Source organism: Balaenoptera physalus (assembly GCF_965194825.1).
Source record: "Balaenoptera physalus genome assembly, chromosome: 10".
In the NCBI taxonomy this organism is placed as follows: Eukaryota; Metazoa; Chordata; class Mammalia; order Artiodactyla; family Balaenopteridae; genus Balaenoptera; species Balaenoptera physalus.
Window position 1 is genome coordinate 100,159,291 of NC_138889.1, and position 23,880 is coordinate 100,183,170.

Consider the following 23,880-nt stretch of genomic DNA (forward strand, 5'->3'; position numbering starts at 1 on the left):
TCATTTCAGTTATTGTATTGGTCATCTCTGTTTGTTTGTTCTTTAATTCTTCTAGGTCTTTGTTAATCATTTCTTGCATCTTCTCAATCTTTGCCTCCATTCTTATTCCGAGGTCCTGGATCATCTTCACTATCATTATTCTGAATTCTTTCTCTGGAAGGTTGCCTATCTCCACTTCATTTAGTTGTTTTTCTGGGGTTTTTTCTTGTTCCTTCATCTGGTACATAGCCCTCTGCCTTTTCATCTTGTCTGTCTTTCTGTAAATGTGGTTTTTGGTCCACAGGCTGCAGGATTGTAGTTTTTCTTGCTTCTGCTCTCTGCCCTCTGATGGTTGAGGCTATCTAAGAGGCTTGATGGTAGGCTCTGGTATTTATTATTTTTAAAAATATTTATTTATTTGGCTGTGCCTGGTCTTAGTTGAGGCATGCGGGATCTTTAGCTGCAGCATGTGGGATCTAGTTCCCTGACCAGGGATTGAACCTGGGCCCCTGCATTGGGAGTGCGGAGTCTTAGCCTTTGGACCACCAGGGAAGTCCCGCATTTCTACTTTTAAAATAAAGTTAACTTCAGGAAGCAATGATGAACAAGGAAGTAATACAATTTTAGGAAGACACTGAAAATCTGCATTTATTGTCTCAAGTGGTAGAACGGCAGGATGGTATAATACCATTTATGTAAAATTATAAATTTTTATGTCTGTATGTATTTATGTGCATACAAAAATGTTTGGAAAGAGGTTTACCAAAATGTTATTAGTGGTTTTCTTTCAGTGCTAGGATTTTACTTTTTTTTTGCACTTTTTTATATGGTTTGAGTTTTTTATAACGACTGTGTAATATTTTTATAATCACAATAAAAATAAAGCTATTTTTATTTTGAAAAAAGAAAATTTTGTTTGACCGTCTTCTATGGGCCCAAAATGGTACTAGGAGTTACAAGGATTAGAAAAGAAGGCTGCGACCTGGCCACCAGTATGTTTACATTCTAGTTGGGAAGGTATCTAAAGTGTGGTAGAGTGTAGAGTGTAATCAGGTGTCAGGATACGTGGTTCAAAGAAGTGCTGGAGGCTACCAGGAAGAGGAGAGGTCATGTGGAAGTTTTCATTGGAAAGAGGAAGCTCAAGTTGGACCTTGAAAGATGGACAGAATTTGACTAGGAGGAGGGAAGGAGGACATTTTAGGCAGCTTGAGCACTGAAGCAATAATAATGGTGTTTGAAAAGACAGTGAGGAAACCAACTTATATAGAGTAATAAGCAAATATGATTTGTGATAGAGAAGTTTGCTTTATTGCCAAGTTTATTCCATATCTTTATTTTGATACATTGCAAATTGTATTTTGGTATACTTGAGGATTTTAAAAATCAGATCTTAGAAAAATAAATATAATTATTCTGAATACTGACTCTAAAGTGACGTAAAAACTATGACTGCCGTGAACATTTCATTATTTTAGTGTATTGAGAATGGAAGACTTCAGTCCATGTGCTCTATAATCCTGTCATTTCTATCCATGTCTCAATTCAGTCAGTGGCTTTTTCTATAGGCTTTTAATTTGTGATTAATATATTCCTACACTTTCTTGTATTAAAAGTCAAAAAGTAGGGTATGAAGGATGGAGGCCGAAAGTTTATTTAAAAATAAACGAAAGTTTATTTTTAAAAAAGACATTAAGATTGAGGCTTTTCAAACAATGGAGTCAGGATTTGCTTTTACTAGTTACTTGGTTAACATGACTACATGAAATGTGTGCTATACACTCTAAATACTGTGGCCAAGTAAACTATACTTACCATGCAAACAAGTCTTTCAGAGAACCATATGTTTGAAATTTTAAATACAAAATGTCAACTATAAAGCTTTCCTTTTCGAATTCATGTATTTTAAAGTACTTTCAGTGTTCAAAGCACTGTGCTGCTAGGTGATGAAAAGTAAGCAGAGAACTCATTCATTCATCTATTCATTCATTCAGCAGTATTTGTTGAGTGTGTCCTCTGTGCCAGGTATTATTCTAGGTGCTGGAACTAAAAGGATAAGGAGGAAATAGTTCTATTCTTAAGGAACTCATAGTCTAGTTGGAGAGAAAATTGACATGTAAATAAACAGTTATAGACCACTGGTAGACAGTGTAAGGTCAAATACACATATTTATTTGCACGCTCTCTATAAAACACACTAAATTTATAATAAAGGGGGAAAAAAGGTATAAAGCCAAAAGAGAACAAGAGATGACAGTAAGTAGTAGGTATCAACTAAATTTTACAAGGTGGACTGCAGATGGATAAGTAGGAAGTGATTTAGCAAAGAAAGCTGATGACTAACTTACAAAAGAGAAAGGTATCTCTTTATGCCACAGAGGTCTAGAAGGGTTCAAGAATTGGAACTGTCGGGTACTCTGAAATTGGGAGTGTGAGGAGAGCTGAAAACAGGATTTGCTGCAAGTCCTTATAAGGAATGGTTAGATCCCCAGATCCTCTTCCCCACATTAAGCATCAAGGTCACTCCCTTCTCCATCCAGTAGAAGGTTGGAGCAACTAAACTGAAGGAAGTCTCAACTCAAGAATACCAGGTTCAAAAAAAAAATAAAAATAAAAATAAAAAACAAAACAAAACACAAAAAAGAATACCAGGTTCAGAGCAGAGGTGAGATGGCCTCATGAAGACAAGGAAATAAGCCAACGTCTACATGCTGTATGTTGATACCTCATTCCCCCCCCCTTCCCTTGCTTAGCTCTCAGAATGCTGGCTGCCAAATGGATACTCCCCAAGCACAAGTCTAGAATATTTCCTGGAGAAACTGAAATAGCCCCAGGAAAAGTCCCTACAGATCTGACATTTAGGAGTTCCACAGTAAAATGACCAGGTCTCCATTCTGCAGTGGAGCTCAATGTCAGCAAGCTCCATCCATTTAGAAAACCAGCTTTTTTTTTTTTTATTTTTTTATTTATTTATTTATGGCTGTGTTGGGTCTTCGCTTCTGTGCGAGGGCTTTCTCTAGTTGTGGCAAGTGGGGGCCACTCTTCATCACGGTGCACGGGCCTCTCACTATCGCGGCCTCTCTTGTTGCGGAGCACAGGCTCCAGACGCGCAGGCTCAGTAGTTGTGGCTCATGGGCCCAGTCGCTCCACGGCATGTGGGATCTTCCCAGACCAGGGCTCGAACCCGTGTCCCCTGCATTGGCAGGCGGATTCTCAACCACTGCGCCACCAGGGAAGCCCGAAAACCAGCTTTTTTATATCTCACTCTAAATATGAATGGACATATTCAAGGATCACCAGGCATTTGGAGAAGTCTCTAACATGATAGCCAGAAACGAAGACCAAATAAACAAGGTAGAGGAGGGGGGAACTCGGAAGAAGCAGTAACAATACAAGGAGCAGAAGAAAACTTTAAGAAAGCTGTCATTAATAGCCTCAGGGAAAACAGAGAAGATATTGGATCCATTAAATAAGACTAGCCTGCCAGGCTTCCCTGGTGGCACAGTGGTTAAGAATCCTCCTGCCAATGCAGGGGACATGGGTTCGAGCAACTAAACCCGTACGCCACAACTACTGAGGCTGCCCTCTAAAGCCCGCGAGCCACAATTACTGAGCCCACGTGCCACAACTACTGAAGCCCATACGCCTAGAGCCTGTGCTCTGTAACAAGACAAGCCACCCCAATGAGAAGCCCGCACACTGCAACGAAGAGTAGCCCCTGCTTGCCACAACTAGAGAAAGCCCACGCACAGCAATGAAGACCCAATGCAACCAAAAATTAAAAAGAAAAAAAAAAGACTAGCCTGCCATATATGGCCGTGTGTGTGTGTGTGTGTGTGTGTGTGTGTGTGTGTGTGTGTGTGTATTTTTTTAAAGAACAAGAAAGAGTTCTTGGAATTTAAAAATATAATAGCATAAATTAAAAATTCAATAGAAGGGCTAAAGGTAAAGTTGAGGAAATTGCCCAGAAGAGGCAAAGAAATAGAAAATAAGAGAAAAATACAAAAAAATTAGAGGCCTAGTCCAGAAGTATAACGTCTAAAAAATTGGACTTCCAGAAAGAGAGAAAGGAATTAGAATGCCACTGGGCTTCTCAACAGCAATGCTGGAAGCTAAAAATCAGTAGAGCAATAGAGCAATGCTTTCAGAATACAAAAGTAAAATTATTTCCAACCTAGAATTCTGTACCAAACCAAATTAATAATCAACGATGAGAATAGAATATAGATTTTTAGATAGGCAAGAGCTTATAAATTTTAATTCCCATGCAGCTTTTCTCATGAAACTACTGGAGGATGTGTTTCACCCAAAAATGGGAATAGATCTAAAAAGATGAAATTATGGGATCTAGAAAAAGGGATCCAACACAGGAGAGAAGTAAAAGGAATTCTTAGGATGATAGTGAAGGATAGTCCCAGGACAGTCATTTATGCAGGAGAGTTAGATAGCAAGCAGTTCAGATTGCAGCAGCAGAAACATCCGGAGGAATGTCTGCAAGAAAATTTTTAAAATAGAACTGATAAAAGTGTTGTGTTAGATTACATTCAGTTGGAGAATTAGAGATTAATACTTCAGTTGAAGAAATAGTGATTAATACTTAGAAACTCCAAGCAAACCAAGAAAGAGGTAATTCCAAGAGAAACAAAATGTTGTATAAGAAAGAAAATGTAATAATAATATACCTTGTGACTTGGCTGTGAATAATATTTATGTGGTATAAAAATATAAATACTGAATATTTTAAGCTAAAATTGTACTATATGTATATTAGAAAGATGGAGGGATGGGAAATGTGTGTAGGTGGTGAAAAAGATAATCTGTCATTTTCAACTGAGTCCAAAGATAATGTAAAATTTTTAAATCAAGAAATAGCAGCATAAGCATATTATTAAAAAATGAAAAACAGAAGACAAGTGGAGTTGGTTAAAAAAGTTGCTACCATAGTTTGGTTTGGAACCAACTGAGTTTGAAAAACCAGTGAACCTTTCAAATGAACTTGTCCAGCAGGGATTCAAGTCTGATAAAGAGATTGGAAGTGGAGATATAGTCAGAATTTAAATCATGCAAATGGATGAGATCACCGAGGAATGAAAGTTTAGTGAGAGAGAGAGATAAGGGCAGAACTTTGGGGAATGCTTATATTTAAAGAGTGAGAGAAGGAAAAAGAGTCAGGGAAGAAACAGAATGTAGGAAGAGAAATAGAATAATATGCCATTACATAAGCCAAAGGAGGAGAGTTTCGAGGACAGGATGGGCAACAGTATCAGTTGTCACAGGTGGAGAACTAAGAAAATGTCCTTTGAATCTATGGTGATTGGAGATTGTAACTTTCAAGAGAACAGTTTTGATGTGATGGAAGCAACACTGAAGGGGCTACTGAGTGAATGAATGAGTGGTAAGAAAGAGGAGATAGTGAATATAGCACACTCTTCTGAGAAATTTGGCTTTGGTAAGTAGACTATGAAAGTTTTTTTAGATTAAGGGACCACTTAAACATATGTGAGTAGATAGCAAGAAGTTAATGGAGAAGGTAAGATGAAAGATGCAAGTGTAAGGGGGATAACTGACAGAGCAAGATCCCAGAGAAACTGAGAGAACATGGACTCAAGAGCACAGATGGAGAGATTAATCTTAGTAAGAGAAGGGAAAGATTTCTTTCTTTAAGAGAGGGATGGAAAAGGTGAGGATAAGTGAAGACACTGAGAAATACTAAGGTATAGAGGAAGGAAATTGAAGGATTAAAAAATCAGATGGCTTCGATCTTCTTAATAAAATAAGTTATCTGCTTAGAGTTGGGGGGTTGGGGCAAAGGGTTAGTTTGGAAATTTGAGAATGGAAAATGTCTGGGGCAGCTGCTGTAAGGAATGCAATACAAAGTTAAGAGGAGATGACTGAAAGGATTACCCGGTAGCCAAGAGCATCCAGTTGAGGTTAGATTGTATGAATTTGTAATAAAGCCAATCAGTATGGTTTCTGGACTTCCTCCAAGAGCGCTATGACTCCAAAAGTTGTGTAAGTCATCATCTTGGCTAGAGAAGGGTTTCCTTGGAGTGTCTTAGGAGACATCCCAGGGTTCAAAAACTTTGGAAAAATGCTTGCTCAAGGAGAGTTAATGCTTAGGAATACCAAAGAGCATGTTTGCTTGTGGGATACTTCCTTCTATGGGTCATTCAGAAGTCTTGTGGGGAGAATCATGGGCAAAAAAACAGAAATATACTTAAGAGACTTAAGAGAAGCAAAGCAGTTTGGTATCAAAAAGATCTATAGCTGCACGGATATCTAGACACAAATCTGAGGGTGGGAGCATGTTCGAGAACATCTGGATTCAGATAAAAGAAGAGCAGAAGAGAAGTGACATCATTGTGGGATTACACTGTAGGCTACCTAGCCAGATGGAAGAAATAGATAAAGCATTCTTGATGTAGATCATAAAACTGGCCTGAGTCAGGACAGCATGGCGACAGGGATTTCAAACGTCAGGATATAAGTTCCAAGTCACATTCAGCCAAAAAGCAGTATACTTGATTAGTTCTTTTTTTTTCCTGCTTATGATTTTCTAATCATTAAAGAAACATTTGCTGGAACTTCCCTGGTGGTCCAGTGGCTAAGACTCCATGCCCCCGATGCAGGGGGCCTGGGTTCGATCCCTGGTCAGGGAACTAGGTCCCACAAGCCAGCAACTAAACCACAACTAAAGATCCCGCATGCCACAACAAAGACCCAACACAGCCAAAAAATAAATAAATAAATAAATAAATAAATAAATAAATAAATAAATAAATAAATTTATATATTTTTTAAATGGTCCACATCAAAAAAAAATCTTAAAAAAAATAATAGCCTTTATTTATTCAAACAAAAAGAAAAGTCCCTTTTTATAGCAAAAGAAGATAAAATACCTAGGAATAAACCTAACAAGAATATGTAAGAACTGTATGCAGAAAGCCTTAAAACACTACTGAAGAACTCAAAAGAAGGCTTGGACATATGGAAAAGCATAGTCTGTTCTTAGAAAGGAAGACTTAAAAATCATAAAGCTGTCAGTGCTCCCTAATTTAATTTATAATTACCACGCTCTCAGAAAAAATACCAAGAGGATTTAATTTTGTTTGCTTGCTTATGTTTTTTTTTTAAATTTTATTTCTTTATTTATTTTTATTTTTGGCTGTGTTGGGTCTTCATTTCTGTGCGAGGGCTTTCTCTAGTTGCGGCAAGCGGGGGCCACTCTTCATCGCGGTGCACGGGCCTCTCACTATCGCGGCCTCTCTTGTTGCAGGGCACAGGCTCCAGACGGGCAGGCTCAGTAGTTGTGGCTCATGGGCCTAGTTGTTCCGCGGCATGTGGGATCTTCCCAGGCCAGGGCTCGAACCCGTGTCCCCTGCATTGGCAGGCAGATTCTCAACCACTGCACCACCAGGGAAGCCCTGCTTGCTTATGTTTTGTGAGACATGCTGATTCTAAAGCTTATGCAGAAAAACTAAATAGACTAGAATAAGCAGGAATATTCTGAGAAAGAAAAGAAATAATAGGGAGGCCCTGAACCAAGACGGCAGAGTAGAAGGACGTGCTCTCACTCCCTCTTGCGAGAACACCAGAATCACAACTAACTGCTGAACAGTCATCGACAGGAAGACACTGGAACTCACCAAAAAAGATACCCCACATCCAAAGACAAAGGAGAAGCCACAGTGAGATGGTAGGAGGGGCACAATCACAATAAAATCAAATCCCATAACTGCTGGGTGAGTGACTCACAAACTGGAGAACACTTATACCACAGAAGTCTACCCACTGGAGTGAAGGTTCTGAGCCCCACGTCAGGCTTCCAAACCTGGGGGTCCGGCAATGGAAGGAGGAATTCCTAGAGAAGCAGACTTTGAAGGGTAGCGGGATTTGATTACAGGACTCTGACAGGACTGGGAGAAACAGAGACTCCACTCTTGGAGGGCACACACAAAGTAGTGTGCACATCGGGACCCAGGGGAAGGAGCAGTGACCCCACTAGAGACTGAACCAGACGTACCTGCTAGTGTTGTAGGGTCTCCTGCAGAGGCTGGGGGTGGCTGTGGCTCACCGTGGGGACAAGGACACTGGCAGCAGAAGTTTTGGGAAGTACTCCTTGGCGTGAGCCCTCCCAGAGTCTGCCATTAGCCACACCAAAGAGCCCAGGTAGGCTCCAATGCTGGGTTGCCTCAGGCCAAACAACCAACAGGGAGGGAACCCAGCCCCACCTATCAGCAGACAAGCAGATTAAAGTTTTACTGAGCTCTGCCCACCAGAACAACAGCCAGCTCTACCCACTACCAGTTCCTCCCATCAGGAAACTTGCACAAGCCTCTTAGATAGACTCATGCACCAGAGGGCAGACAGCAGAAGAAAGAAGAATGACAATCCTGCAGCCTATGGAACAAAAAACACATTCACAGAAAGATAGACAAGATGAAAAGGCAGAGGGCTATGTACCAGATGAAGGAACAAGATAAAACCCCAGAAAAACAACTAAATGAAGTGGAGATAGGCAACCTTCCAGAAAAAGAATTCAGAATAATGATAGTGAAGACGATCCAGGACCTCGGAAAAAGAATGGAGGCAAAGATCGAGAAGATGCAAGAAATGTTTAACAAAGACCTAGAAGAATTAAAGAACAAACAAACAGACATGAACACTACAATAACTGAAATGAAAACTACACTAGAAGGAATCAATAGCAGAATAACTAAGGTAGAAGAATGGATAAGTGACCTGGAAGACAGAATGGTGGAATTCACTGCTGTGGAACAGAATAAAGAAAAAAGAATGAAAAGAAATGAAGACAGCCTAAGAGACCTCTGGGACAACATTAAACACAATAACGTTCGCGTTATAGGGGTCCCAGAAGGAGAAGAGAGAGAGAAAGGACCCGAGAAAATATTTGAAGAGATTATAGTCAAAAACATCCCTAACATGGGAAAGGAAATAGCCACCCAAGTCCAGGAAGTGCAGAGAGTCCCATACAGGATAAACCCAAGGAGAAACACAGCAAGACACATAGTAATCAAATTGGCAAAAATTAAAGACAAAGAAAAATTATTGAAAGCAGCAAGGGAAAAACAACAAATAACATACAAGGGAACTCCCGTAAGGTTAACAGCTGATTTCTCAGCAGAAACTCTACAAGCCAGAAGGGAGTGGCATGATATACTTAAAGTACTGAAAGGGAAGAACCTACAACCAAGATTACTCTACCTGGCAAGGATCTCATTCAGATTCGATGGACAAATCAAAAGTTTTACAGACAAGCAAAAGCTAAGAGAATTCAGCACCACCAAACCAGCTCTACAACAAATGCTAAAGGAACTTCTGTAAGTGGGAAACACAGGAGAAGAAAAGGACCTACAAAAAAAAACACAAAACAATTCAGAAAATGGTCATAGGAACACACATATCAATAATTACCTTAAACGTGAATGGATTAAATGCTCCAACCAAAAGACACAGGCTGCTGAATGGATACAAAAACAAGACCCATATATATGCTGTCTACAAGAGACCCACTTCAGACCTAGGGACACATACAGACTGAAAGTGAGGGAATGGAAAAAAATATTCCATGCAAATGGAAATCAAAAGAAGGCTGGAGTAGCAATACTCATATCAGATAAAATAGACTTTAAAATAAAGAATGTTACAAGAGACAAGGAAGGATACTATGTAATGATCAAGTGATCAATCCAAGAAGAAGATATAACAATTATAAATATATATTCACCCAACATAGGAGCACCTCAATACATGAGGCAACTGCTAACAGCTGTAAAAGAGGAAATCGACAGTAACACAATAATAGTGGGTAACTTTAACACCTCACTTACACCAATGGACAGATCATCCAAAATGAAAATAAATAAGGAAACAGAAGCTTTAAATGACACAATAGACCAGATAGATTTAATTGATATTTATAGGATACTCCAACCAAAAACAGATTACACTTTCTTCTCAAGTGCTCACGGAACATTCTCCAGGATAGATCACATCTTGGGTCACAAATCAAGCCTCAGTAAATGTAAGAAAATGAAATAATATCAAGCATCTTTTCTGACCACAACACTATGAGATTAGAAAATAATTAGAGGGGAAAAAACGTAAAAAACACAAACACAATGCAGGCTAAACAATACGTTACTAAATAACCAAGAGATCACTGAAGAAATCAGAGAGGAAATCAAAAAATGCCTAGAGACAAATGGCAATGAAAACACGACGATCCAAAACCTATGGGATGCAGCAAAAGCAGTTCTAAGAGGGAAGTTTATAGCTATACAAGCCTACCTTGAGAAACAAGAAAAATCTCAAATAAACTATCTAACCTTACACCTAAAGGAACTAGAGAAAGAAGAACAAACAAAACCCAAAGTTAGCAGAAGGAAAGAAATATTAAAGATCAGAGCAGAAATAAATGAAATAGAAACAAAGAAAACAATAGCAAAGATCAATAAAACTAAGATCTGGTTCTTTGAGAAGATAAACAAAATTAATAAACCATTAGCCAGACTCATCAAGAAAAAGAGGGAGAGGACTCAAATCAATAAAATTAGAAATGAAAAAGGAGAAGTTACAACAGACACTGCAGAAATACAAAGCCTTCTAAGAGACTACTACAAGCAACTCTATGCCAATAAAATGGACAACCTGGAAGAAACGGACAAATTCTTAGAAAGGTATGACCTTCCAAAAGTGAAGCAGGAAGAAATAGAAAATATGAACAGAGCAATCACAAGTAATGAAATTGAAACTGTGATTAAAAATCTTCCAACAAACAAAAGTCCAGGACCAGATGGCTTCACAGGTGAGTTCTATCAAATATTTAGAGAAGAGCTAACACCCATCCTTCTCAAACTCTTCCAAAAAATTGCAGAGGAAGAAACACTCCCAAACTCCACCATCACCCTGATACCAAAACCAGGCAAAGATACTACAAAAAAAGAAAATTACAGACCAATATCACTGATGAATATAGATGCAAAAATCCTCAACAAAATACTAGCAAACAGAATCCAACAACATATTAAAAGGATCATACACCATGATCAAGTGGGATTTATCCCAGGGATGCAAAGATTCTTCAGTATATGGAAATCAATCCATGTGATACACCATATTAACAAATTGAAGAATAAAAACCATATGATCATCTCAATAGATGCAGTAAAAGCTTTTGACAAAATTCAACACCCATTTATGATAAAAAGCTCTCCAGAAAGTGGGCATAGAGGGAACCTACCTCAACATAATAAAGGCCATATACAACAAACCCACAGCAAACATCATTCTCAATGTTGAAAAACTGAAAGCATTTCCTCTAAGATCAGGAACAAACAAGGATGTCCACTCTCACCACTATTATTCAACATACTTTTGGAAATCCTAGCCATGGCAATCAGAGAAGAAAAAGAAATAAAAGGAATACAAATCAGAAAAGAAGAAGTAAAACTGTCACTGTTTGCAGATGACATGATACTATACATAGAGAATCCTAAAGATGCCACCAGAAAACTACTAGAGCTAATCAATGAATTTGGTAAATTTGCAAGATACAAAATTAATGCACAGAAATCTCTTGCATTCCTATACACTGATGATGAAAAATCTGAAAGAGAAATTAAGGAAACACTCCCATTTACCACTGCAACAAAAAGAATAAAATACCTAGGAATAAACCTACCTAGGGAGACAAAAGACCTGTATGCAGAAAACTATAAGACACTGATGAAAGAAATTAAAGATGATACCAACAGATGGAGAGATATACCATGTTCTTAGATTGGAAGAATCAACATTGTGAAAAATGACTATACTACCCAAAGCAATCTACAGATTCAATGCAATCCCTATCAAATTACCAATGGCATTTTTTATGGAACTAGAACAAAAAAATCTTAAAATTTGTATGGAGACACAAAAGACCCTGAATAGCCAAAGTAGTTGTGAGGGAAAAAAACAGAGCTGGAGGAATCAGACTCCCTGACTTCAGACTATACTACAAAGCTACAGTAATCAAGACAATATGGTAGTGGCACAAAAACAGAAACATAGATCAATGGAACAAGATAGAAAGCCCAGAGATAAACACACGCACATATTGTCACCTTATCTTTGATAAAGGAGGCAAGAATATACAGTGGAGAAAAGACAGCCTCTTCAATAAGTGGTGCTGGGAAAACTGGACAGGTACATGTAAAAGTATGAAATTAGAACACTCCCTAACACCATACACAAAAATAAACTCAAAATGGATTAAAGACCTAAACGTAAGGCCAGACACTATCAAACTCTTAGAGGAAAACATAGGCAGAACACTCTATGATATAAATCACAGCAAGATCCTTTTTGACTCACCTCCTAGAGAAATGGAAATAAAAGCAAAAATAAACAAATGGGACCTAATGAAACTTAAAAACTTGCACAGCAAAGGAAACCATAAACAAGACCAAAAGACAACCCTCAGAATGGGAGAAAATATTTGCAAATGAAGCAACTGACAAAGGATTAATCTCCAAAATTTACAAGCAACTCATGCAGCTCAATATCAAAAAAACAAACCACCCAATCCAAAAATGGGCAGAAGACCTAAATAGACATTTCTCCAGAGAAGATATACAGATTGTCAACAAACACGTGAAAGAATGCTCAACATCATTAATCATTAGAGAAATGCAAATCAAAACTACAATGAGATATCATCTCACACCGGTCAGAATGGCCATCATCAAAAAATCTACAAACAATAAATGCTGGAGAGGGTGTGGAGAAAAGGGAACCCTCTTGTACTGTTGGTGGGAGTGTAAATTGATACAGCCACTATGGAGAACAGTATGGAGGTTCCTTAAAAAACTAAAAAGGGAACTACCATATGACCCGGCAATCCCACTACTGGGCATATACCCTGAGAAAACCGTAATTGAAAAAGAGTCATGTACCAAAATGTTCATTGCAGCTCTATTTACAATAGCCAAGACATGGAAGCAACCTAAGTGTCCATCATCAGATGAATGGATAAAGAAGATGTGGCACATATATACAATGGAATATTACTCAGCCATAAAAAGAAATGAAATTGAGTTATTTGTAGTGAGGTGGATGGACCTAGAGTCTGTCATACAGAGTGAAGTAAATCAGAAAGAGAAAAACAAATACCATATGCTAACACATATATATGGAATCTAAGGGGGAAAAAAAAGGGTCATGAAGAACCTAGGGGCAAGATGGGAAGAAAGACACAGAACTACTAGAGAATGGACTTGAGGATATGGGGAGGGGGAAGGGTAAGCTGTGACAAAGTGAGAGAGTGTCATGGACATATATACACTACCAAACATAAAATAGATAGCTAGTGGGAAGCAGCCGCATAGCACAGGGAGATCAGCTCGGTGCTATGTGACCACTTAGAGGGGTGGGATAGGGAGTGTGGGAGGGAGGGAGATGCAAGAGGGAAGAGATATGGGAACATATGTATATATATAACTGATTCACTTTGTTATAAAGCAGAAACTAACACACCATTGTTAAGCAATTTTGCTCCAATAAAGACGTTAAAAAAAAAAAAAAAAGGACACATGCACCCCAGTGTTCATTGAAGCACTGTTTACAATAACCAGGTCATGGAAGCATCCTAAATGCCCATCAACAGACGAATGGATAAAGAAGATGTGGGACATATATACAATGGAATATTACTCAGCCATAAAAAGGAATGAAATTGGGTCATTTGTTGAGACGTGGATGGATCTAGAGACTGTCATACAAAGTGAAGTAAGTCAGAAAGAGAAAAACAAATATCGTATATTACCGCATATATGTGGAACCTAGAAAAATGGTACAGATGAACAGGTTTGCAGGGCAGAAATTGAGACAGAGATGTAGAGAACAAACGTATGGGCACCAAGGGGGGAACGTGGCGGGGGGCTAGGTGGGGGGGGTTGTGTGTGATGAATTGGGCGATTGGGATTGACACGTATACACTGATGTGTATAAAATTGATGACAAGAACCTGCTGTATAAAAAAATAAATAAAATAAAATTCAAAAATTCAAAAAAAAGAAAAGAAATAATAGAGTAGTAGCTCTTCCAGATATTAGAAATTATTATAAGGCTATAATAATTCTACTAATAATCACTAAAACAAAACACTTACTCTGTGCCAGGTACTGTTTTAAGCACTTTCACTATAATAATTCATTTAATCCTCACAACAGCTCATTGAGATTAACTTGCTCAAGCTCACAGAGTTAATAAGTGGCAGCGGTTGGATTTAAACTCAGATACTCTGGCTCCAGTGTACATGCTCTTCATCACCATGCTATACAAACATTCATTACTGGAACATGAATAGGTAAGTAAAAATCAATGGACCAGAATGAGAAGCCTAGAAATTGACCCAAATATGAAAATAGAGTTAACCTGCATTGGGGGAGAGAGGACCTTTTAAATCAATGAGCATAACTGGTAGCCATCTTTTAAAAATAAAGGGATTCCTTCCTCACACCTTACATGAAAATAAATTCCAGATGGATCAAAAATTTCAGTGTAAAAAAAGTGAAACCATAAACATACTCAAAGAAACCACAGAAAAGTGTTTTTATAGTTTAACAGAAAGCAAAGCCTTTCTTAATATGACTGAGAACATCAAAGCCATAAAAGAAAAGATTGATATATTTCATTAGATAAAAAGGATGAAAAATCTGCTTGACAAAAAAAATCCTATAAATAAGGATAAAAGATTAACAACAAACAAGGAGAAATATTTGCAACATATATCACAGGTGAAGGGCTAATTTCCTTACATATGGAGTTCCTAAAAATCAATAATAAAAATAACAAAAACTCAGTAGAAAATTGAATGAAAGAAACGAACAGAAAATTCAAGCAAAAGATTGTATAAACCGTTCTTAAAAATACTTTTTTAACAGTAGCTTGATTGAGATATAATTCACATGACATACAGTTCACTTACTTAAAGCATGCAATTCAGTGGTTTTTAGTATATTCACAGAGTTGTGCAACTATTACCACAATCAATTTTATTTTATTTTTAATTTTTTAAATTTTTTAATTTTATTTATTTTTTTATACAGCAGGTTCTTATTAGTTATCCATTTTATACATATTAGTGTATATATGTCAATCCCAATCGCTCAATTCATCCCACCACCACCCCCACCCCCCGCCACTTTCCCCCTTGGTGTCCATGTTTGTTCTCTACGTCTGTGTGTCTATTTCTGCCCTGCAAACTGATTCATCTGTACCATTTTTCTAGGTTCCACACATATGCATTAATATACGATATTTGTTTTTCTCTTTCTGACTTACTTCACTTTATTTTTTTAAAGGATTAGATTTTTAAAAATAATTTGTATTTGTTTATTTATGGCTGCACCACGTGGCATGCAGGATCTTAGTTCCCCCACCAGGGATCAAACCCGTGCCCCATGCAGTGGAAGCGTGGAGCCCTAACCCCTGGACCACCAGGGAATTCCCACCACAATCATTTTTAGAACATTTTTATCATCCACTCTCTGCCCCCCCCACACACACAAAATACTCAGCAGTAACTCTAATTACTAAATACTTACCCCTACTCTTTCCACTACTCACCCACCCACTTCCAGCCCTAGGCAACCACTAGTCTACTTTCTGTCTCTATGGATTTGCCTATTCTGGACATTTCATGTAGATGGAGCCATACAATATGTGGGCTTCTTTGTCTGGTTTCTTTCACTTAGAATAATGTTTTCAAGGTTTATCCATGTTGTAGAATGTATCATTTCCATACCATATTTCTTTTTTATGGCCAAATAATGTTTCATTGTATGGATATTCAATGGATATTTATCTACTCATCCATTGACAGACATTTGGGTTGTTTCTACTTTTTTGGCTATTATGAGTAATACTGATACAAACATTTGTGTAGAAGTTTTTGTGTGAACATATGCTTTCACTTCTCTTGGGTATATACCTAGAAGTGGGATGCTGGATCATATGGTAATTCTGTGTTCTACTTTTTGAGGAACTGCCTGCCTACCTGCCTGCCTGCCGAAATGGCTGCACCATTTTACATTCCCACCAGTAATGTATGAGGGTTACCATTTCTCCAGATTCTTGCCACCACTTGTCTTTTTTTTTTTTTTAATATAGTTGACATACAATGTTATGTTAGTTTCAGGAGTACTACATAGTGATTTGACATTTGCATACATTATGAAGTAATCACCATTATAAGTCTAATATCCATCTGATCCCATACAAAGTTGTTACAGTATTATTGACCATATTCCTTATGCTGTATGTTACATCCTTGTGGCTTGTTTATTTTATAACTGGAGGTTTGTACCTCTTAATCCACTTCACCTATTTTGTGCCCCCACCTTCCTGGCAATGACCCATTTGTTCTCTGTGTCTATTGAGACTGTTTTCATTTTGTTTTGTTTGCTTGTTTTTTTTTTTTTTTTTTTTTGTAGATTCCACATATAAGTGAGATCATGTAGATCTCACTTTGTCTTTGTCTGACTTATTTCACTTAGCGTAATACGCCCTAGATTATCAATGTTGTTGCAAATGGCAAGATTTCTTTTTTGTGGCTAATATTCCATTATATATCTACACCACATCTTCTTTATCCATTCATCTATCAATAGACACTTAGGTTGCTTCCATATCTTGGATATTATAAATAATGCTGCAGTGAACATTGGTGTGCATATATGTTTTTGAAATAGTGTTTTTGTTTTCTTTGGGTAAATACCCAGAAGTGAAATTGATGAATCATATGGTAGTTCTATTTTTATTTTTTTGAGGAACCTCCATACTGTTTTCCACAGTGGCTGCACCAATATACAAAACCACCAATAGTGCACAAGGTTTCCCTTTTCTCCACATTTTTGTTGTCTTTTTGATGATAGCCATTCTGACAGGTGTGAGGTGATATCTCATTGTGGTTTTTACTTGCATTTCTCAAATGATTAGTGATGTTGCACATCTTTTCATCTGTCTGTTGGCCATCTGTGTGTCTTCTTTGGAAAAATGTCTATCTGGGTCCTTTGCCTGTTTTTTAATTGGATTATTTGGGTTTCTGCTATTGAGCTGTATGAGTTCGCCATATATATTGAATATTAACCCTTTATCAGATACATGGTTTGCAAATATTTTCTCCCATTCTGTAGGTTGCCTTTTCATTTTATTAATTGTTTCTTTTGCTGTGGAGAAGCTTTTTAGTTTGATGTAGTCCCTCCTGTTTATTTTTTGCTTTTGTTGCTTGTGCTTTTGGTGTCATATATACAAAAACTTGTTGCCAAGACCAGTGTCAAGGAGCTTTTCCCTTATGCTTTCTTTTAGGAGTTTTATAATTTCAGTCTTACATTAGTCTTTAACCCATTTCAAGTTATTTTTTGTGCATGGTGTAAGATAGAGGTCCAGTTTCATTATTTTGCATGTGAGTATCCAGTTTTCCCAGCATCATTTATTGAAGAGACTATTCTTTCTTGACTATCTTGTCAAATATTAGTTGATCATATATGTATGGGGTTATTTCTGGGCTCTCGAGTTTGTACCATTTCTCTGTCTGTTTTTATGCCAGTACCATACTGTTTTGATTACTTTAGCTTTGTAATATAGTTTGAAATCAGGACGTGTGATGCCTCCTGCTTTGTTCTTTCTTTTCAGGATTGCCTTAGCTCTTCAGGGTCTATTGTGGTTTCGTATGAATTTTAAGATCTTTTTTTTTCTATTTCTGTGAAAAATGCCATTGGAATTTTTAAAGGGATTACATTGAATCTATGTTGGCTTTGGGTAGTATGAACATTTTAACATTATTGATTCTTGCAGTTGGTGAACACATATCTTTGCCTTTGTTTGTGTCTTCAATTTCTTTCATCAAAGTCTTGCAGTTTTCAATGTACAGATCTTTCACCTTCTTGAATAAGTTTATTCCTAAGTACTTTGTTTTTGATGCTATTGTGAATGGGATTATTTTCTTTATTTCTTTTTCAGATAGTTTGTTGTTAGTGTATAAAAATGCAACTGATTTTTGTATGTTGATTTTGTGTCCTGCAACCTTACTGGATTAATTTATTAGTTCTAACAGTTTTTTGGATTAGATTGTAGTTTTTAGGATTTTCTATATGTAAGATCATATCATCTGCAAACAGAGACAGTTTTACTTCTTCCTTTCTGATTTTGATGCTTTTTATTTCTTTTTCTTGGCTAAGTGCTCTGGCTAAAACTTCCAGTACTATGTTGAATAGAGGTGGTGAGAATCGGCACCCTTGTCTTGTTCCTGATCTTAGAGGGAGAGCTTTCACCCTTTCACCACTGAATATCTTGTTAACAGTGAACTTGTAATATACAGCTTTTATTTTGTTGAGGTGCATTCCTTCTGTATCCAAATTGTTCAGAGTTTTTAATCATGAAAGGAGGCTGGGGCTTCCTTGGTGGCACAGTGGTTAAGAATCCACCTGCCAATGCAGGGGACATGGGTTCGAGCCCTGGTCCGGGAAGATCCTACATGCCCCTGAGCAACTAAGCCTGTGCGCCACAACCACTGAGCCTGCGCTCTGAGCCCGTGAGCCACAACTACTGAGCTCGCTCGCCACAACCACTGAAGCCCACACACCTGGAGCCTGAGCTCTGCAACAAGAGAAGCCACCATAATAAGCCCGTGCACCGCAACGAAGAGTAGCCCCCGCTCACCGCAAGTAGAGAAAGCCCGCGAGCAGCAAGGAAGACCCAACACAGCCAAAAATAAGTAAATTAAATAAATAAATTTAAAAAACAAAAAAGGAGGCTGAGTTTTGTGGATATATGTTTTTATTTCTCTTGGGTAAATATCTAACGGTGAAATTGCTGACAAATTGTTTTCCAAATTGGATGTACTGTTTTACACTTCTATCAGCAATATCTGAAAATTCCAGTTGTTACACATCCTTGCTAACATTTGGTGTTGTCAATCTTCTTTTTTCCTCCAGCTTTGAGATATAATTGACATATAACATTGTGTAGGTTTAAGGTGTACTATGTGATGATTTGATATATGTGTATGTTGTGAAATAATTACCACAATAATGTTATTTTTTAAAATATGGACTGCTTCACAAATTTGTGTGTCATCCTTGCACAGGGGCCTTGCTAATCTCTGTATTGTGCCAATTTTAATACATGTGCTTCTGAAGCAAGCATAGTCTTTTTAAGTTTAGCTTTTCTAATGGGTATGAAGTAACCTTTCTAGTATCTCGTGGTTTTAATTTGCATTTTCCTGATGACTAATGATGTTGAACACTTTTTTATTGCTTATTGACCATTTCCTCTGTGAAATGCCTCTTCAAATCTTTTGCCCATTTTTAATTTTTTTAAAATTATTTTTTGATGTGGACAATTTTTAAAGTCTTTATTGAATTTATTACAATATTACTTCTGTTTTATGTTTTGGTTTTTTGGCCACGAGGCATGTGGGATCTTAGCTCCCTGACCAGGGATCGAACCCGTATCCCCTGCATTGTAAAGTGAAGTCCTAACCACTGGACCACCAGGGAAGTCCCTTGCCCAATTTTTAGTGGGTTGTTTATTTTAATCATTGAGCAGCAGTTCTTTATATACTCTGGATGCAAGTGAGGTATGTGTATTGCAGATCTCTCTCCCATTCTTTGGCTTGTTTATTTATTTCCTTAGTGGAGTCTTTTATTGAGCAGAAGTTTTAAAAATCGATTTTTTCTTTTATGGTTAGGCCTTCTGGGTCTGCTCTAAAAAAATCTTTTCCTACACTAAGTTCGTAACAGTATTACTCTACATTTTCTTCTAAAAGCATTAGAAATTTAGCTTTTATGCTTAGGTATATAATCCATCTTGAATTAATTTTTGTGTGTGGTTTGAAGTTGAGGTCAGGGTTTTGTTTTGTTTTTTTCCATATGGATAGCTAGCTGTTTGTTCCAGCACCACTCTTTGAAAGACTTCACCTTTCCCACTTAATTGTTTTGGTTCCTTTGTAAAATAAATCAGTTGATTATATAAGTGTGGGTGTATTTCTGGATTCTCTTATTTTGTTCCATTGATCTATTTGTTGAACTTTAGTCTTGATTACTTTATCTTTATAGAAAGGTAGTGTATGCCCTTCAACTTTTGCATTTTCAAGATTGTTTTGGTCATTGGAGGTCCCTTGAATTTCCATATAACTTTTAGAATAAATGTCAATTTCTACACACAAAAAAAAGCCTAACAAGAATTTGATTGACATATCCATTGAAAAGCATATCTAAGTTTGTGGTTGATTTTCGACTGTGGCTTATTGTGATATTACGATTGATTTTTTTTTTTCAATTTCAGTTTGGTCAAATTTTGTTTGGGGATTTTTCTCTAGAAATAACCTAAGGAAGGAAGTATTAGGAGACCTGAATGAAAGAAGAGACATACTGTATTGTGTTCCAGGTTCAGATTCAAAACTGTAAAGAATTAATTCTACCTAAAAGTTATTAATTCACTACAAAAAAAAAAAAAGAATTTGATTGAGATATGAAGAATCTGTAGATCAATTTTGGGGAGAATTGTTATCTTTGCAATATTGACTCTTCCAATCCATGAACATAGTAAATTTTTTCTTAGGTCTTCTTTAATGTCTCTCAGCATAAAGTGTTTAATATACAGATCTTACACATTTTATTAAATTTATCTATATATTTTATGTTTTGTGCTACTATTTTAAATAGCGGTTTTTTTCAAAGTTTTTTTATTTTATTTTATTTTATTTTATTTTTGGCTGCATTGGGTCTTCATTGCTGTGCGAGGGCTTTCTCTAGTTGCGGCAAGCGGGGGCTACTCTTCATTGTGGTGCACAGGCTTCTCATTGCGGTGGCTTCTCTCGTTGTGGAGCATGGGCTCTAGGAGCACGGGCTTCAGTAGTTGTGGCACGCAGGCTCAGTAGTTGTGGTACGTGGGCTTAGTTGCTCCGTGGCATGTGGGATCTTCCCGGACCAGGGCTTGAACCTGTGTCCCCTGCATTGGCAGGCGGGTTCCTAACCACTGCGCCACCAGGGAAGCCCTAAATAGCGTTATTTTTAAAATTTATTTTCTTTACCAACTTTTCATTGCAAGAACATAGAAATATAATTGCTTTTTGTATATTCCTCTTATATCCTGAGACTTTGCTAAATTCACTTATTATTTCTCGTAGTTTTTTTGTAGATTCCTGAGAATCTTCTACATGCAAGATCATGTCATATGCAAATCAGAGGCAGTTTTACTTCTTCCTTTCCAGTCTCTGTGGGTTCTTTTCCTTTTTCTTTCTTTATTGCACAGAGTAGGACCTCATTACAATGTTAAATAGAAGTGGTGAGAGCAGATATCTTTGCTTTGTTCCCCATTATGGCAGAAGAGTTTTCAATCTTTCATATTAAATATGAGGTTTTTCATGGATGTCCTTTATTAGGTTGAGGAAGTTTACTTTTATTCTTAGTTTGCTGAGAATTTTTATTGTGAATTGATATTCAATTTTTAATTGGTTTTCTGCATCTATTGAGATAACATATTATTTTCCCCTTTATGCTATGATGTGAATAAATCCACCTTAGTCGTGATTTATTATCATTTTTATATATCTATCATTGGATTCCTTTTACTAATATTTTGTTAATGATTTTTGCATCTATCTGCATAATGTATTTTAGGCTGCTGTTTTCTTTTCTTGTAATATCTGTCTGGAGTGTCAGGATGATGCTGGCCTCATACAATGAGTTTGAAAGTATTTCCTCCTGTCTTTTTTGAAGGCATTTATGTAATATTGGTAATATATCTTTTTTAAATGTCTCTTTTTCTAGGCAGACTTTTCTGAACTTTTAAATAAGGTTTAATATGCTTCTTATAAGCTCTGTTTCTTAACACTTTTCGTACATATAACTGTTTGCTTAAATTCTGTCTTCTTCATTAGACTGTAAGCTTCATGAGAACGTTTCTCTGTCTTGCTTACCCCTGTGTTCCTAGCATCTAGCAAAGTGCCTCATTCAGAGTACAGTTGACCCTTGAATAACATGGGTTTCAACTGCATGGATCCACTTACACACTGATTTTTTTTCAATGAATATATTGGAAATTTTTTCAGAGATTTGCAACAATTTGAAAAAACTCACAGATGAACCATGTATCCTAGAAGTATCTAAAAAAAATTCTTTTAAAATTAAGTATGTTATGAATGCCTAAAATAAATGTAGATGGTGGTCTATTTTATCATTTACTACCATAAAAATAGTCAAATATATTATAAAAAGCTAAAATTTATAAAAACTTATGCACATACTTACAGACCATATATGGCATCATTCACTTTCTAGAAAAATGAAAACAAACATAAAGATGCAGTATTAAATCATAACTGCATAAAATTAACTCTAGTGCATACTGTACAACTGTAATAATTTTGTAGCCACCGCCTGTTGCTCTTGCAGTGAGCTCAAGCATCATGAGTATCCACTTAAAATGTGACACTAATCATCTCCACCTGGGCAGTTCATATCTCCAGTACTGCTTATCACAGTAAAAGGTGACCTCTTGCAGATCACACGTATTTTTCATCATGTTTAGCACAATACTGTAAACCTTGAACAACACCAGTGGCCCCATACGAAGTGCCACTAGTGATGCTGGAAGTGCTCCCCAGAAGCAGAGAAAAGTCATGACATGACAAGAAAGAGTTGAACTGCTTGATATGTACCATAGATTGAGGTCTGCAGCTGTGATTGCCCACCATTTCAAGATAAATGAATCCAATATAAGGACTATTATAAAAAAAGAAAAACGAAAAAAGGAAAAAAGAAGAAGAAAGGGAAATTCATAAAGTCATCGTCGCAGCTAGGTCAGCAGTCGCAAAAACCTTGCTCTTTTTGAGAAATATTGAATATTGCACTTTTTTTAACATCTTTATTGGAGTATAATTGCTTTACAATGGTGTGTTAGTTTCTACTTTATATCAAAGTGAATCAGCTATACATGTACATATATCCCCATATCTCCTCTCTCTTGCGTCTCCCTCCCATCCTCCCTACCCCACCCCTCTAGGTGGTCACAAAGCACCTAGCTGATCTCCCTGGAATATTGCACTTTTTATCTCATTGAAAATGCAGCTTTTATCTGGGTGCAGGATTGCTGTAAGAAAGGCATGCTTATAGACTTTAATACGACTTGAGAAAAAGTGAAGTTGTTATATGACAACTTAAAGCAAAAGGAAGGTAAAAGAACTAAAGCTGGAGAATTTAATGTCAGCAAAGGATGGTTTGATAATTTTAGAAAGAGGTTTGGCTTAAAAAAATGTCAAGATAATAGGAGAAGGGGCTTCTGCTGACCAGGAGGCAACAGGTGAGTTCCCAGAAGCCATTGAGAAAATCATTGAGGAGAAAGGATATCTGCCTGGACAGGTTTTTAATGCAGATGAAAGTGCCCTATCCTAGAAAAATTGCCATAAAGGACATTTATTAGTAAGGAAGAGAAGTGAGCACCAGAATTTAAGGCAGAAAGAAACAGACTAACTCTACTGTTTTTTGCAAATGCAGTCAAGTGCATGGTCAGGACTACCCTCATCTGTAAAGCTGCTAATTCTCAAACCTTGAGGGAAAAAGATAAACACCAGCTGCCAGTCTTTTGGTTGTACAACAAGAAGGCCTGGACAACGAGAGCCCTTTTTCTGGACTGGTTTCATCGACACTTTGTTCCTGAAGTCAGGAAGTACCTTGCCGGTAAGGGAATGCCTTTTAAAGTTCTTTTGATATCGGACAATGCCCCTGACCACCCAGAACCCCATGAATTCAACACTGAAGGCACTGAAGTGGTCTACTTGCCCCCAGACACAATGTCTCTAGTTCAGCCTCTAGATCAGGGGATAATAAGGACCTT

General features: G+C 37.2%; 1 protein-coding gene and 1 long non-coding RNA gene across 3 annotated transcripts in view; both read left to right on the forward strand.

Moving 5' to 3' along the window:
* The window catches only part of CSTPP1 (centriolar satellite-associated tubulin polyglutamylase complex regulator 1), a 211,196-nt gene that overhangs the window by 119,989 nt on the left and 67,327 nt on the right, over window positions 1-23,880 (forward strand). The window lies entirely within an intron of this gene.
* Window positions 369-3,774, forward strand: LOC309668278. Its single transcript, XR_014268182.1, has 2 exons — window positions 369-2,567; window positions 2,629-3,774. It is a non-coding gene; the product is annotated as an uncharacterized lncRNA (long non-coding RNA).